Source organism: Tinamus guttatus, unplaced genomic scaffold, assembly GCF_059628265.1.
Source record: "Tinamus guttatus ecotype Peru unplaced genomic scaffold, ASM5962826v1 Tinamus_guttatus_pri_ptg000190l, whole genome shotgun sequence".
Lineage (NCBI taxonomy): Eukaryota > Metazoa > Chordata > Aves > Tinamiformes > Tinamidae > Tinamus > Tinamus guttatus.
This window is the reverse complement of record NW_028288724.1, coordinates 1,024,784-1,036,171: the sequence shown is the minus strand read 5'-3', so window position 1 is coordinate 1,036,171 and position 11,388 is coordinate 1,024,784. Positions and strand designations below refer to the sequence as shown.

The 11,388-nt window shown below is 46.7% G+C and overlaps 1 pseudogene; it reads left to right on the top strand.

The window, feature by feature from the left end:
• Window positions 1–6,788: 6,788 nt before the first annotated feature.
• On the top strand, window positions 6,789–8,176 carry LOC148594884 (olfactory receptor 6C3-like; annotated as a pseudogene).
• Window positions 8,177–11,388: the final 3,212 nt, after the last annotated feature.

Genomic DNA, 11,388 nt, shown 5'->3' with positions numbered 1-11,388 from the left:
TAGTGACTGAGGGGCTCCTTGGGACACAGGGTCTTGTGGAGGAGAGTATTTCTAGGGGTAGAGGGTATAAAGGACCTCTTTTGGTGTTTGACCATAGATGGATTTTGCCCAGGCCTTGCTTTAAAAGGAACAGGTCATGCTCTGGTTTTACAATGCACTGCCTCCTCATAAAGCACCTCAGAAGCCCCCTCTCTGACCCTGTTCTAGTGGAAATGTACCTGTTGGGCATTTCAGGGAGAGGGGATAGACACTATCTATTTAATTCAGTGATCATTTACCTCAATAGTCATATGAAACAAGTGATTTTCAGCCCTTCCAGTATTAGCCTAAAAGACCTAAGAGTGCTGAGAAGAAGGCTTCATACAAGCCTTCATACAAGCCAAGAAGAGAGGGCAAGAGATGACCTTTGCACAGTGGAAAGAAACAGATGCAAACAATACTCCTTGCGATGCCTTTCTGTATCCCTCCAGCTACGTTATCGCTGCATGATGTTGGGAGAGGGGTTACTTTGCTACCCTGAAATTGAAACTTCTGGAAAGATTTATCATCCTTCTGGATCCTTGAGGAAATACAAGCAGGCAATTGAGAAGATAGACATGAATTGGAAGAAGTCGCTTGAAGAAGACCGCAGTATTTCCCATCCTGTATTTCTGAAGGATTCCTAAGCGGTAGGGAGATATCAGGAATGGGGTCAATGATCCCAGTGAGGTCCCATCATTACTAGCCAAGGAGACTTGAGGGGAAGTAACCCACCAATGTGTCAGAATCACTGTGCTGGAGCCACTGGTTTGGATAGGATATTCAGGGAGCTTTTGTGGCAGGGATTGATTTGCCTTAGAGACCAACATCATTGGGCTCTCTGCAGCCCCAGGTAAATGCCCAGCACTCCTCTGGAGGTGAAGGGGCCGTTGCTGCATACGGAAGCAGGCTTGCAGGGGTTTTTGAGAGGAGAGAGGCAGGAAGGTTTCTGAGCTGGTGTGAAAGACAGCAGGTGTCATTGCTGCTGCAGCCATGTTTCACCCCAAGCAAGCCACTGTGGTTTTGGATGAGACATCCCTTTCATGCAAGGGGCAGCTGCTAGGCCCTCAGAAGATGTGGGACTTAGAAGTCCTGAGCAGCTGGACAAAAAGGGACCCCTCCAATGCTCATCTGCACCTTATCAAGCCTCTCCCTGAATGCTGAAGTCAAGAAACAGGTTCACTCACAGTCTTGGCCCCAGTGGATTCAGTCCCAGGCTGAGCAGCTGTGCAGTGGAGCTTGTGTCGACACACAGTTTGTGCGTCGCATCACATCGAGCATGAAAGTGCCTTTGGAAACACATCCAAAAATGTATAGCCTGAGCTAGACTGCAGTATTTCTCTGTGTCTCTCCCTGTGCATAGCACTTAGCACTTTTCCTTCTCCCTTCTTAGCTCACCTGGGGAGAAGAGGCACCTCCTGAGCTGGCGGGAGAGCTACCAGTGACTAGTTTTGTTCTTGCAAATTAAACCTGGTGTGGCAGGTGTGGATTTCTCCTTGGTGTGGTGTGAACTGTTGCTTGCTGCCTGTGAACATGGGAGAGAACCAACAGTACGAGCTCAGGAGTAGGGGGTTGAGTGTCAGTACCTGCTCCCTTTTTGCCACTCCTTGCTTCTTGCTCTTTTCTTCCTCTGCAGCTTTCTTCTTACTCTTTAGTTCTCCTCCATGCACCACAGTCTCTTTGGGGTGACCCTGCTCTGTTATGCGTTGCCCATGGGACGCACTTGCATCTCAGATGAACATCCTCAGGAATGGAGTATCTCCTTCCAAGAGGGTGTCACCAGCTGTGTCCCTACCACGGCCCTCTTCCGCATACATCCTCTACTTTGGCCAAAAAGACACCTCAAGACATTTCTCCTCACATGGCCCTTCTGTGTTCTCCTGTGCCTCCTCTCACATGCCTCACTGTTGTGTCTCCCCAGGTCTTTCCTCGTTTGTCTTCAGGGGCAGCCTCCCAAGGCTTCTCTTGTGTCTCCTTTCATGTCTCCTCTCAAGTCTGGTGATACCTGTGCCTCCTCTGTCCCCTTTTGTGTGTTCTCTCGTATTTTCTCCTGTCCCCCCTGCCCCTAGCACTTACCACCCTTTCTTAAATATGTGTGAGCAGAGGTGCCAGGTTGGCCTTTTTGCCTGCACTTTTTGTTTCCACCTGTTTCAGAGCTGACTGGAACTGCCTGTGGCTGTCACAGGGAAGTTCACCATCTCCTCCCACAGAGTGCAGCCCTGCAGCTCCTGCTACACAAATCCTGCCATTTCTGCCCAACACAGTTCTCCCATTTTTGTTTGTTTGGATTTTTTTTTCCCAGAACCTCTGTATCTTCTTCTAGCATGCCCAGCCTTCATCCCTCTGGTGTTCCCATGCTCAGGGCTGTGCACAGCTTTTTCCTGTGGAGCTTCCTGAGGAGCTTGTCCTGGAGATTCTCAACGTCTGCCGGGGCAGAAGCAGCAGAGATCAGAGTGTTGGACTGGAGGCACAGGCATATACCTCTTCTTCTCCAAACAGAATCACCCCAGCACGGTCAGCCTCTCCTCATATGTCCTGCACAGCAGCTTCCTGTCCCTTTTACTGACTCTCCACTGCACTCACTCCAGGATCCCACTGCTGGACACAGTGTCCAGATGTGGTCTCAGAAGGCCTGAACAAGTGAAGAGTCTCTCGGCCTGCCCTGCTACCTGCACTCCTGCCCGTGCAGCCCAGCCGCTCTTGGCCTTCTAGGTTGCAAAGGCACCCTCGTGACTCCTCTTCAGCTGAGAATCATAGAATCATTAGGGTTGGAAAGGACCTTCAAGATCATCAAGTCAACTCTAAGCCCTTCGACACCCGGCCTGCTAAACCATGTCCCTAAGTACCTCATCTCATGTTCTTTCGGACACTGCCAGGGATGGTGACTTGGTACCAATTGCCCGTGCAGCCAGTTCCAATGCCTCACCACTCTTTCCATGTAGATTTTTTCTTAATATCTGTGGTTCCTAACCTGAACCTGCCCTGGTACAATGTGAGGCCATTTCCTGTTGTCCTGTTGGCAGTTATTTTGGAGAAGAAACCAACCCTTGCCTCATTGCAACTTTCTGGTAGTTGTAGGGAGTGATAAGGCCTTCCCTGAGTCTTCTCCAGACAAAATAATCCCAGCTCCCTTAGCTGCTGCTCATAAAGTCTGTGCTCCAGCCCCTTCACAGCTCTGTTGTCCTTCTTTGGACACACTCCAGCACCTCCATGTCTTTCTTGCAGTGAGGAGCCCAAAACTGAACACTGTGCTTGAGGTGCGGCCTTAGCAGCGCCCAATACAGGAGGATGATCGCTTCCCTGGTCCTGCTGGCTACACTGTTCCTGATACAAGCCAGGATGCAGTTGGCAGCCTTGGCCACATGGGCATACTGCTGGATCACGTTAATCCCGCTGTCACCCAACACCCCCAAATCCATTTCTGCCACACAGCTCTTCAGCTGCTCTGCCCCAAGCCTGTAGTGTTGCATGGGGTTGATGTGACCCAAGTGCAGGTCCTGGCACTTGGCCTTACTGAACCTCAGACTGTTGGCTTCAACCCATCAATCTAGCCTGTCCTACCTACCCTGTAGCAGATCAGCTCTCCTTCCATGTGCCAGGGCAGGGGGACACAGGGGCACAGACGGGTTCCTGCTCTAAGGCAGACACCTTTGTACTTCAGCTCCTTCTCTGCAGCAATCTTGCCCTCCATCAGGCATCCTCATTCACCTCCACTTCCCTCGGGCTCTGTACACACAGAGCTGTGGCCAAGACTGAGATGGAGCCCCCAGGGCCATAGTGCAGTATGAGCAGGTGCCATATCCTGCTTCTTCCCCTCGGTGCTCCCAGGCTAGCACCAGTTTCCTGTGGGGATAGGTTTTTTGTTTGCAGCCCCCATGTGCATGACCCATCTCTATGGGGTCTCACTCTGTGAACACTCTTCTCCCACAGGCTCTCCACAGCCTGTGTGGACACAAGCGGTGCTGTCTCTGCTCAGGCCAAGGGGCCCTCCACCATGGGGTGAGCACTCACTGCGCCAGCCCTGGGGCCGTGTCAGTCCCTACCCTACCCCATGAGAAGATGTGGGGCTGAGCTCAGCCCTCCCCTGAAGGATATACTCTCCCAAGGGTCTGGCACAGAGAACCCTCTTCTGAGCTGCAAATACATCACTACACTCTCAGACAGGAACATGAGTCAGAGAGAGTCAGAGAGAGATAAAATAAAAACAGGACCAGTCCATCCTTGGGAAGATGCTTGTGATGGAAGATGTTTTCATGGAGACCATCAGAATTGTAGTTGTGCTGAACATGGTCCTATACTTCTTTGCAAACATCTTCATCTAAAGTCTCAGAAAAAAAAAATGGCCCTGAAGGAAGCCATTGGCCATGCAAACTTTTGGCTATTTCCCCGCCATGATGTTTTTCATAATAGTCATTCTAAATATGCATGATTTATTATATCACACATATATATATGTAGCTATTTAATACAGGTGTCTCAGCAGATTTGTGTTCTCTTTGGATTGCAGTGGTGATAGGGAAGAGTGTGAATTGTGTCATGGTTACAAGGGACTCTTATAAATGAAATCTAAAATATGTTCACTAAATGTAACCCCCCTTATTCAAACTGGAACACAAGTACATGTTGACACAAGGAACTTTCATAAATCATCTCAGGAAATGTATCTGAAAACTTTGGGAACAATGACCAAGGGCTGTTGAGGAAAGCTCAAAACACCTGCTTTCCCTGAAGAACAGAAAATGCTATGTTTAAGATGCTAAGAAGATGACAAGAAAATTAAGCTCAGACATTACAATAAGTTAAAATTTATTGGATTCAATACATAAATAAATCTCAGTTTCACTGCTGTTATGAAGACAGCTTTACTCATTAGCCTGTGATGGCATGTGGGCAATAGCTTTATTTATTCACTTTGGAGAGAGATTTCTTCAGAGTATATATATTTATAACATAGTGCCAGCATGTTCTTTGTTAGAAGCCCCATTTTATATCCACTGTTGACTCTAAGATGCATTCCTGTTAAAAAAAAAAAGTGTTTTCTCTTGGATACATAAGCATGTCCTACCATCTTTTTCTTTGCTGAAGAAGTACTCCATGTTTGAGAATGTTTTCAAATAAACTGTTTTTTTCTAATAAACTAACCTTCTATCATCCATATCCTTTCATGTCAAAGTGATGGGCAGAAGCATGTATTGTTGATGAAATCTTTTTTTTTTTTTTCTGGTGTGTGTGTTGCACCAGGGGTAACCAAAAAGTGCAGAGGAATGGAAAGCACTCCTTTGCATTCGTATTTCATTTTGTTAGGGCCTCAGAGGGGCAGCATTACTGTTAACAGCTTTCATAAATTGTGTGTGTGTGTGCATTCCATTTTGAAGGGAATTCTACAAGGGGGAGCTCTTTAAAGCAAAATCCATCTGCTCATGTGGAGCCCCAGCAAAGCTGTGGCATTTTGGGTGACCAAAGTCTAACAGAGCCCTTGTGTGTTCCTGGGCCGCTCGGTCCTCTTGCTCTGGGCTGAGTCCTTCTGCACCACAGTGAAGGATGTGGTAGCCCTGGGTCTTCCCATCCTGGCCCACAGCTCCACCCACAAAGTAGGGTGTGCAGGCAGATGCCCTGGCTCTGGTTCAAGGTGAATATAACCGAACAAGGAGGGCATGAAGAACTAGAGGGTATAAGAAACCACTGGGCACTGCAGGTAAGAGAATGAGACCTTGACAGGCTATAGACTGCCCTGTGGGGACGGCTGGATTTCTAAGGTGGCTAAGGGACTTTTATATGAGAAAAGGACAAGCTTTACAGATAATTAGTGTATTGGGAAACCTTTGAGCAGCAGACTCTTGCAGCACCAGCTCTACCAAGGTAACCATATCAGAAACACCATATGAGTTAGAGGTTACCTTGCTAACAATCCAGAAATATTAAACTTGGTTACACAGGGAGTAAAATTGGCACAATGAAATAAAATATTGAGAATTCAGCTTTTTATTCCAAGGAGGATAAAACTGGAGAGAGACATCAAGCTGGATGATGGAAGAAACAGCATTGGAAAAATGGAGGCTGAGACTCTCATCTCTGATTCACTGAGGCTACAGTGAAATGGCTATAGGTGACTGAGCCTGAGATTTTGCTCACATAATTACAGGCAGTGGTTCACTTTCAGCAAAACTTCCAGATCATTAATGTTTCAGATATAATCTTTGGTTTGGAAAATAAAGAATTGAGAGGTTTGATTCTGAAATAGTGACATCAGAGGCGTCCGTGAGCAGCTGATACCCATACTCATTTTCCCTTGGCTCCCCAAATATGTTAACAGAGACAGAGAGCTGTAGCGGCCGGGTCCTTCCAGGCTGTGATCAGCAGCTGTAAGAAGTGTAACCAGTCTCCTCCAGACACTCTTCTCTCTCCTGGCACTATGCTATGAGGGCAAGCAAACTTGTGCAGGGTGAAGCGCCTGATTTTTAGGCATTTAAAATATAAACCTACCTGGTATTTTGTTGTTGTTCCAGATGCTTCCTATTGCAAAGAATCAAAGGGACAGCCTTTGTGCTCTTCAAGATGGTAAGATTTCCCCCTTCCCCTAAAGGGAAAGAAAGGCATTTAGGTCAGGACATTTAATAACATTTCCTTCAAATTTCTGGAGAGAGAGGAAGAAGATGTGGAAGAAAGCAGTAGATTAGAAAGGAGATAGTCGATATTAACTTGTTCGAAGTTAATCAAACTCACAAATTTTTCAAGTCAAAAATGGCAAGTACTGAAAAGTAGAAGGAATAACTTTCAAAACACTTTTCTCAATGGATGACTTGGTATCTGCAGAGAATGGTATGATTTTTCTTTTTTTTTTTTTGGAAGATAATTTTCTCTTTTGAAACACAGATGTGATGGATGTTTGCTATAGGTCTAAGTGAACTTGGAATATCCCAGGCAGGGCATGAAACAGCTCCCAAACTCTTTAGGCTCTTGAGAGGAAATTCTTTGTGAGTCACTGCAAAAGGCAGAAAGAAGTCAGCAAAATCTCCAAGTGAAATGTGAAGCAGAGTGATAAGAGTGTGATGCATGGTTTAGAGGAATATTTCTGTCTGTGTTATATAGAAAAGAGGTACCCTCCCACGCAAACTGTGACATTCACACTATGGTTTCTGCTTCCTCCTGTCTCAGCAGACTGTGCTGCAATCACACATGGGAGCAGGAAATGAAACTGCAGTTGCTGAGTTCATCCTAGAGGGCTTTTCAGGGCTTAACCAAAGCCTACAGCTGCTTCTCTCCCTGATCTTTCCACTCGTACACCTGACAATAGTGATAGGGAACACAACTATCATTTTTCTCATCCATGTGGATCACCACCTGCAAACCCCCATGTACTTTTTCATCAGCAATCTGGCATTCCTGGAAATCTGCTTTACATCCTCCACAACCATCAATCTGTTGGTGATTCTGAGCTGTGATTCTGAGCTCTGGTAGGAGAACAATCTCAGTAAGCAGCTGCTTTGCCCAATCCTATTTCTGTTTTGCCCTGGATTGTATTGAGCTTGCTTTCCTTGTTGTCATGTCCTTTGACTGCTACGTTGCCATCTGCCAACCTTTGCATTATGCTGCCATCATGAAGCGGCAGCTCTGCACTCACCTGGTTCTTGCTGAGTGGGTCATAGGCTACACTCTTTTTAGTTACCATTTGGTTTTGATCTCAAAACTGACTTTCTGTGGCTCTAACAAGATACATCATTTCTTTAGTGACAACTCCTCCTTACTCAAACTCTCCAGCTCTGATGTCAGCCTGCTTCGGAAAGCAGACTCCATTTTGATGTCATCTGTAGTGCTGAGTTCCTTGTGCGTTTTCCACTGTATTCTGCACATGCCATCAGCATCTGGGAGGAAGAAAGCTTTTGCTACATGCTCTTTCCATCTCACCAGCTTAGCCATTGTATACAGAAGCTGCATTTTTCTTTATGAATGGCCTTCAGAAGATGTTCCTGTGGAGACCAACAGAATTTTAGCTTTGCTGAACACGATCCTGTACCCATTTGTAAACCCCTTCATCTACAGTCTCAGAAACAAGGCAGTGAAACTAGCCTTGAAGGAAGTCATTGGCCATGCAAGGGTTTTCTTTTTTTCCCCAGTCATTATCCTCTTCATGATAGCCATTCTAATTATGCATGATTAATTACATTAAACACATATATATGCAGCTATTAAATACGGGAATCTCAGGAGAATAATTTTCTTGTTAGAATGTAGTACTGAAAGGAATAAACTTTTTTGTCTTTTTTTTTCCATATGGGGATATTATAAAGACAATCCAAAACATATTCATTAAATATAAATTCCCTTCCTCAGAATGGGACATAGCATACCAGTGCATGCAGATACAAAAACATTTTTGTGAGTCTTCTCAGGAAATTCAACTGAAAATTTTGGGGACAATGTCCAATGGCTGCTGAGGAATGCTCAAAACACCTTCTTTCCATGAAGAAGAGAAGATACTAAGAACAAAAAATAAGCTCAGACATTACAATAGGTTAAAAGTCATTGGATTCAAATCCATAAAACACTCCCCAGTTTCACTGTTGCAGTGAAGACAGCCTCAATGATTAGTGAGAGATAGTATGCAAGCAATAGTTTTATTTACTCACTTTGAAGGAGATTTCTTGAAAATTATTTATTTGTAACATATTGCCATCGTGTTCACTGTTAGAAGCCCTATTTTATGTCCACTGAGGACTCTAGGATGCATTCCTGTGAAGGAAAAAGAATGTCTTTCCTCTTGGGCACATAGTCATTTTCTACCATCTTTTCTTTTGCTGAAGGAGTACTTCATGATTGAGAATTCTTTTGAGATAAAGAATGTATGCTTCTATGGCATGTTTTCCTTCTTGTCAGTCATGGACATTTAGATATACCCCCTATTCTTCTTTATTTTGCACTTTTTTCTCCATCCAGATATTTACATGGCAAAGTGATGCATGGAAACATGTAGTGTTGGTAAAGGAAAACAATTTCTACCAGAAATTTAAAAAAAAAACACGGAGGAATGTAAAGCACTCCTTTGCTTGTGTTTCTAGTCAGAATTTCATTTTGTTAGGGCCTCTGAGGGGCAGAATTGCTGTTAACAGCTTTTATAAATTGTATGTGTGAGCATACCATTTCTAAAGGGAAGCGTGAACTCTTTAAAGCAAACTCCATATCCTTACACTGGGCCCCAGGGAAGTTAGAGCACTTTCAGTGAACAAAGCCTGACAGAATACTTAGGTGCTCTTGGGCAGCTCGGTCATTTTGCTCTGAAATGGGCCCTTCTCCACCACAGTGAAGGATGTGGTGGCTCTGCATCTTCCCATGCAGGCTCACAGCTCCCCCGGCCAAGTAGAGTTAGGGAGCAAGCAAGGTGGCCAAATTCAGCCAGAGTCCTGCTTTTGAACTAGACCACTTCTTCTGCCAAACAGAAAAGCCACCTCTTCCTTCTGCTCCCCACCTGCCCTCATCATGACAACACGTGCCCTCCATGGAGTGGTTGGCTCCTTTTGGAGAAGAAGTCCCACCGGGCAAGTGCCTGGGGATGTACGAGAGACAAGGGGCAGGAAGCAAAAGCCTCCTAGACAGAGTCACAAGCGCCCAGGCAGCAAGGGCAGGTTAGAGCTCCAGTAGCGTCCAGTGGCATTAGTGGTGCAGCTGGCTTGTGCTGGCTGCAGGGAGAAAAGATCCCATCTTCCAGAAAGTCATCCCTCCTCTGTCATTACCTTGTCTAGGAAAGACGATGGATAGCTCACGACAGTGGCCGGGAGCAGGCCAAGAGCTGGGCTGCATTGCCGGTGATCCATGCTAACCTCCTGTGTGCCCTGCCAGTTTCCCTTTGTTTGGACCCCACCAGATCCCTCCTTTTGCAAATGGAGCCTGCCCGGGTCCTCTGCATGGCTTTGAGTGCTCCCCCAAGGCCTCCATGTCCTGTTGATGTACTCACTCTTCTGGCAGTACCCCTCTGGACTCCCACTCTTTGGTGTTTTAGGGCTCCCCTGGACCTTCCATGTGCTGCTTGCAGCTCTCCACAGTGCCCCCATGTGTGTTTTGGTGTTCCTGCAGTGCCTCTCTCATTAGTCTTTATCTGCTTTTTGGGGCACTGTAGGGGCAGCCAAGCACCATTCAGTGTGTCCAAGCAGCCTCCGAGTGCCCTTCAGTGTGTCCCAGGGTCTCTTTTTCAGTCCATTCCTGGGGCCTCGGGTGCCTTTTGGTGTATGCCAGAGATCTCTGTCTGGTTTTTGATGATTCTTGGGGGCCTTGTTCTGCTTTTCAGTGTATCTCATGGGCCTTTGATTTCCTTTCATTTCCCCCACTGGGCTGCTGTCTGAATTTCAGTGCATCCCAGGGCTCCTTGAGTGAGCTCTGGTGCATCCCCTGAAGGCCTCTGTGCACTGCTCAGTGAATACTGGGATGGAGGAGGGAGGCAGTTTGAGTGCCACATGCCCCACAACCATCGAGCCCTCCTCCTTGCTCAGCTCCCACAGGAGAGGTTTCTCACCCATTCACACTGGGGAGAAGCTGCTTAAAACCCAGCCAAGGCACAGGCATCTTGTCTCAGCTCCCGTGGGCACCTGTTTTAGCGATGGGCATGATATCTTCTTGGCCATGGAAATATGCACTAGTATTCAGGGCCTGCTGTCACCTCGAGGCTCACTGCTATGGAGCCGTAGCCCAGTGCTCGGGGCTCTGTGCAGCTCTGTGCTGCAGCTCTGAGGTGTCCCCTGTCTTGGGGACCAGGGTAGCCCAGACAGAGCCCCTGGGAAATGAGCAAGTGGGGGCAAGGACACTGGACCATCTTGCCCAGAGGGACATAACAGGACTCTGCAGACAGGCACATATGGCTGGAAATTCTCCATGAGGTTTGCAGGATGGGAATGTCTGAGACTGATTTTAAGGCTGAGAGAGAGCTGGGCCTGTTCCGCCTGAAGAAGAGAAGGCTGAGAGGGAATCTGGTGACTGTATATAAATACCTGCAGGGAAGGAGTGAGGAGGATGGGGCCATCCTCTTTTCAGTGGTGGCCAGCAATAGGACAAGAGGAAACAGTCACAAACTGAAACACCAAAAGTTCCACAAGGACTCAAGGAAAAAATTATTGACAGGATGACAGAGCACTGGAACAGGTTGCCAAGAGAGGTTGTGGAATCTCCTTTTTTGGAGATCTTCAAAACCCTCTTGGACGCAATTCTGTGCCACATGCCGTAGGTGACCTTGTGTGTGCAAGGAGGCTGGACTAGATGATCTCTAAAGGTCTCTTCCAACCTTTATGATTCTGTGATTCTATGTCCCTGTCAGCAGAAATATCCTTCAGCTGGACTCATCACTATTCCCACACCCCAGAGATCATGGGCTCTTGCAGGAGCATG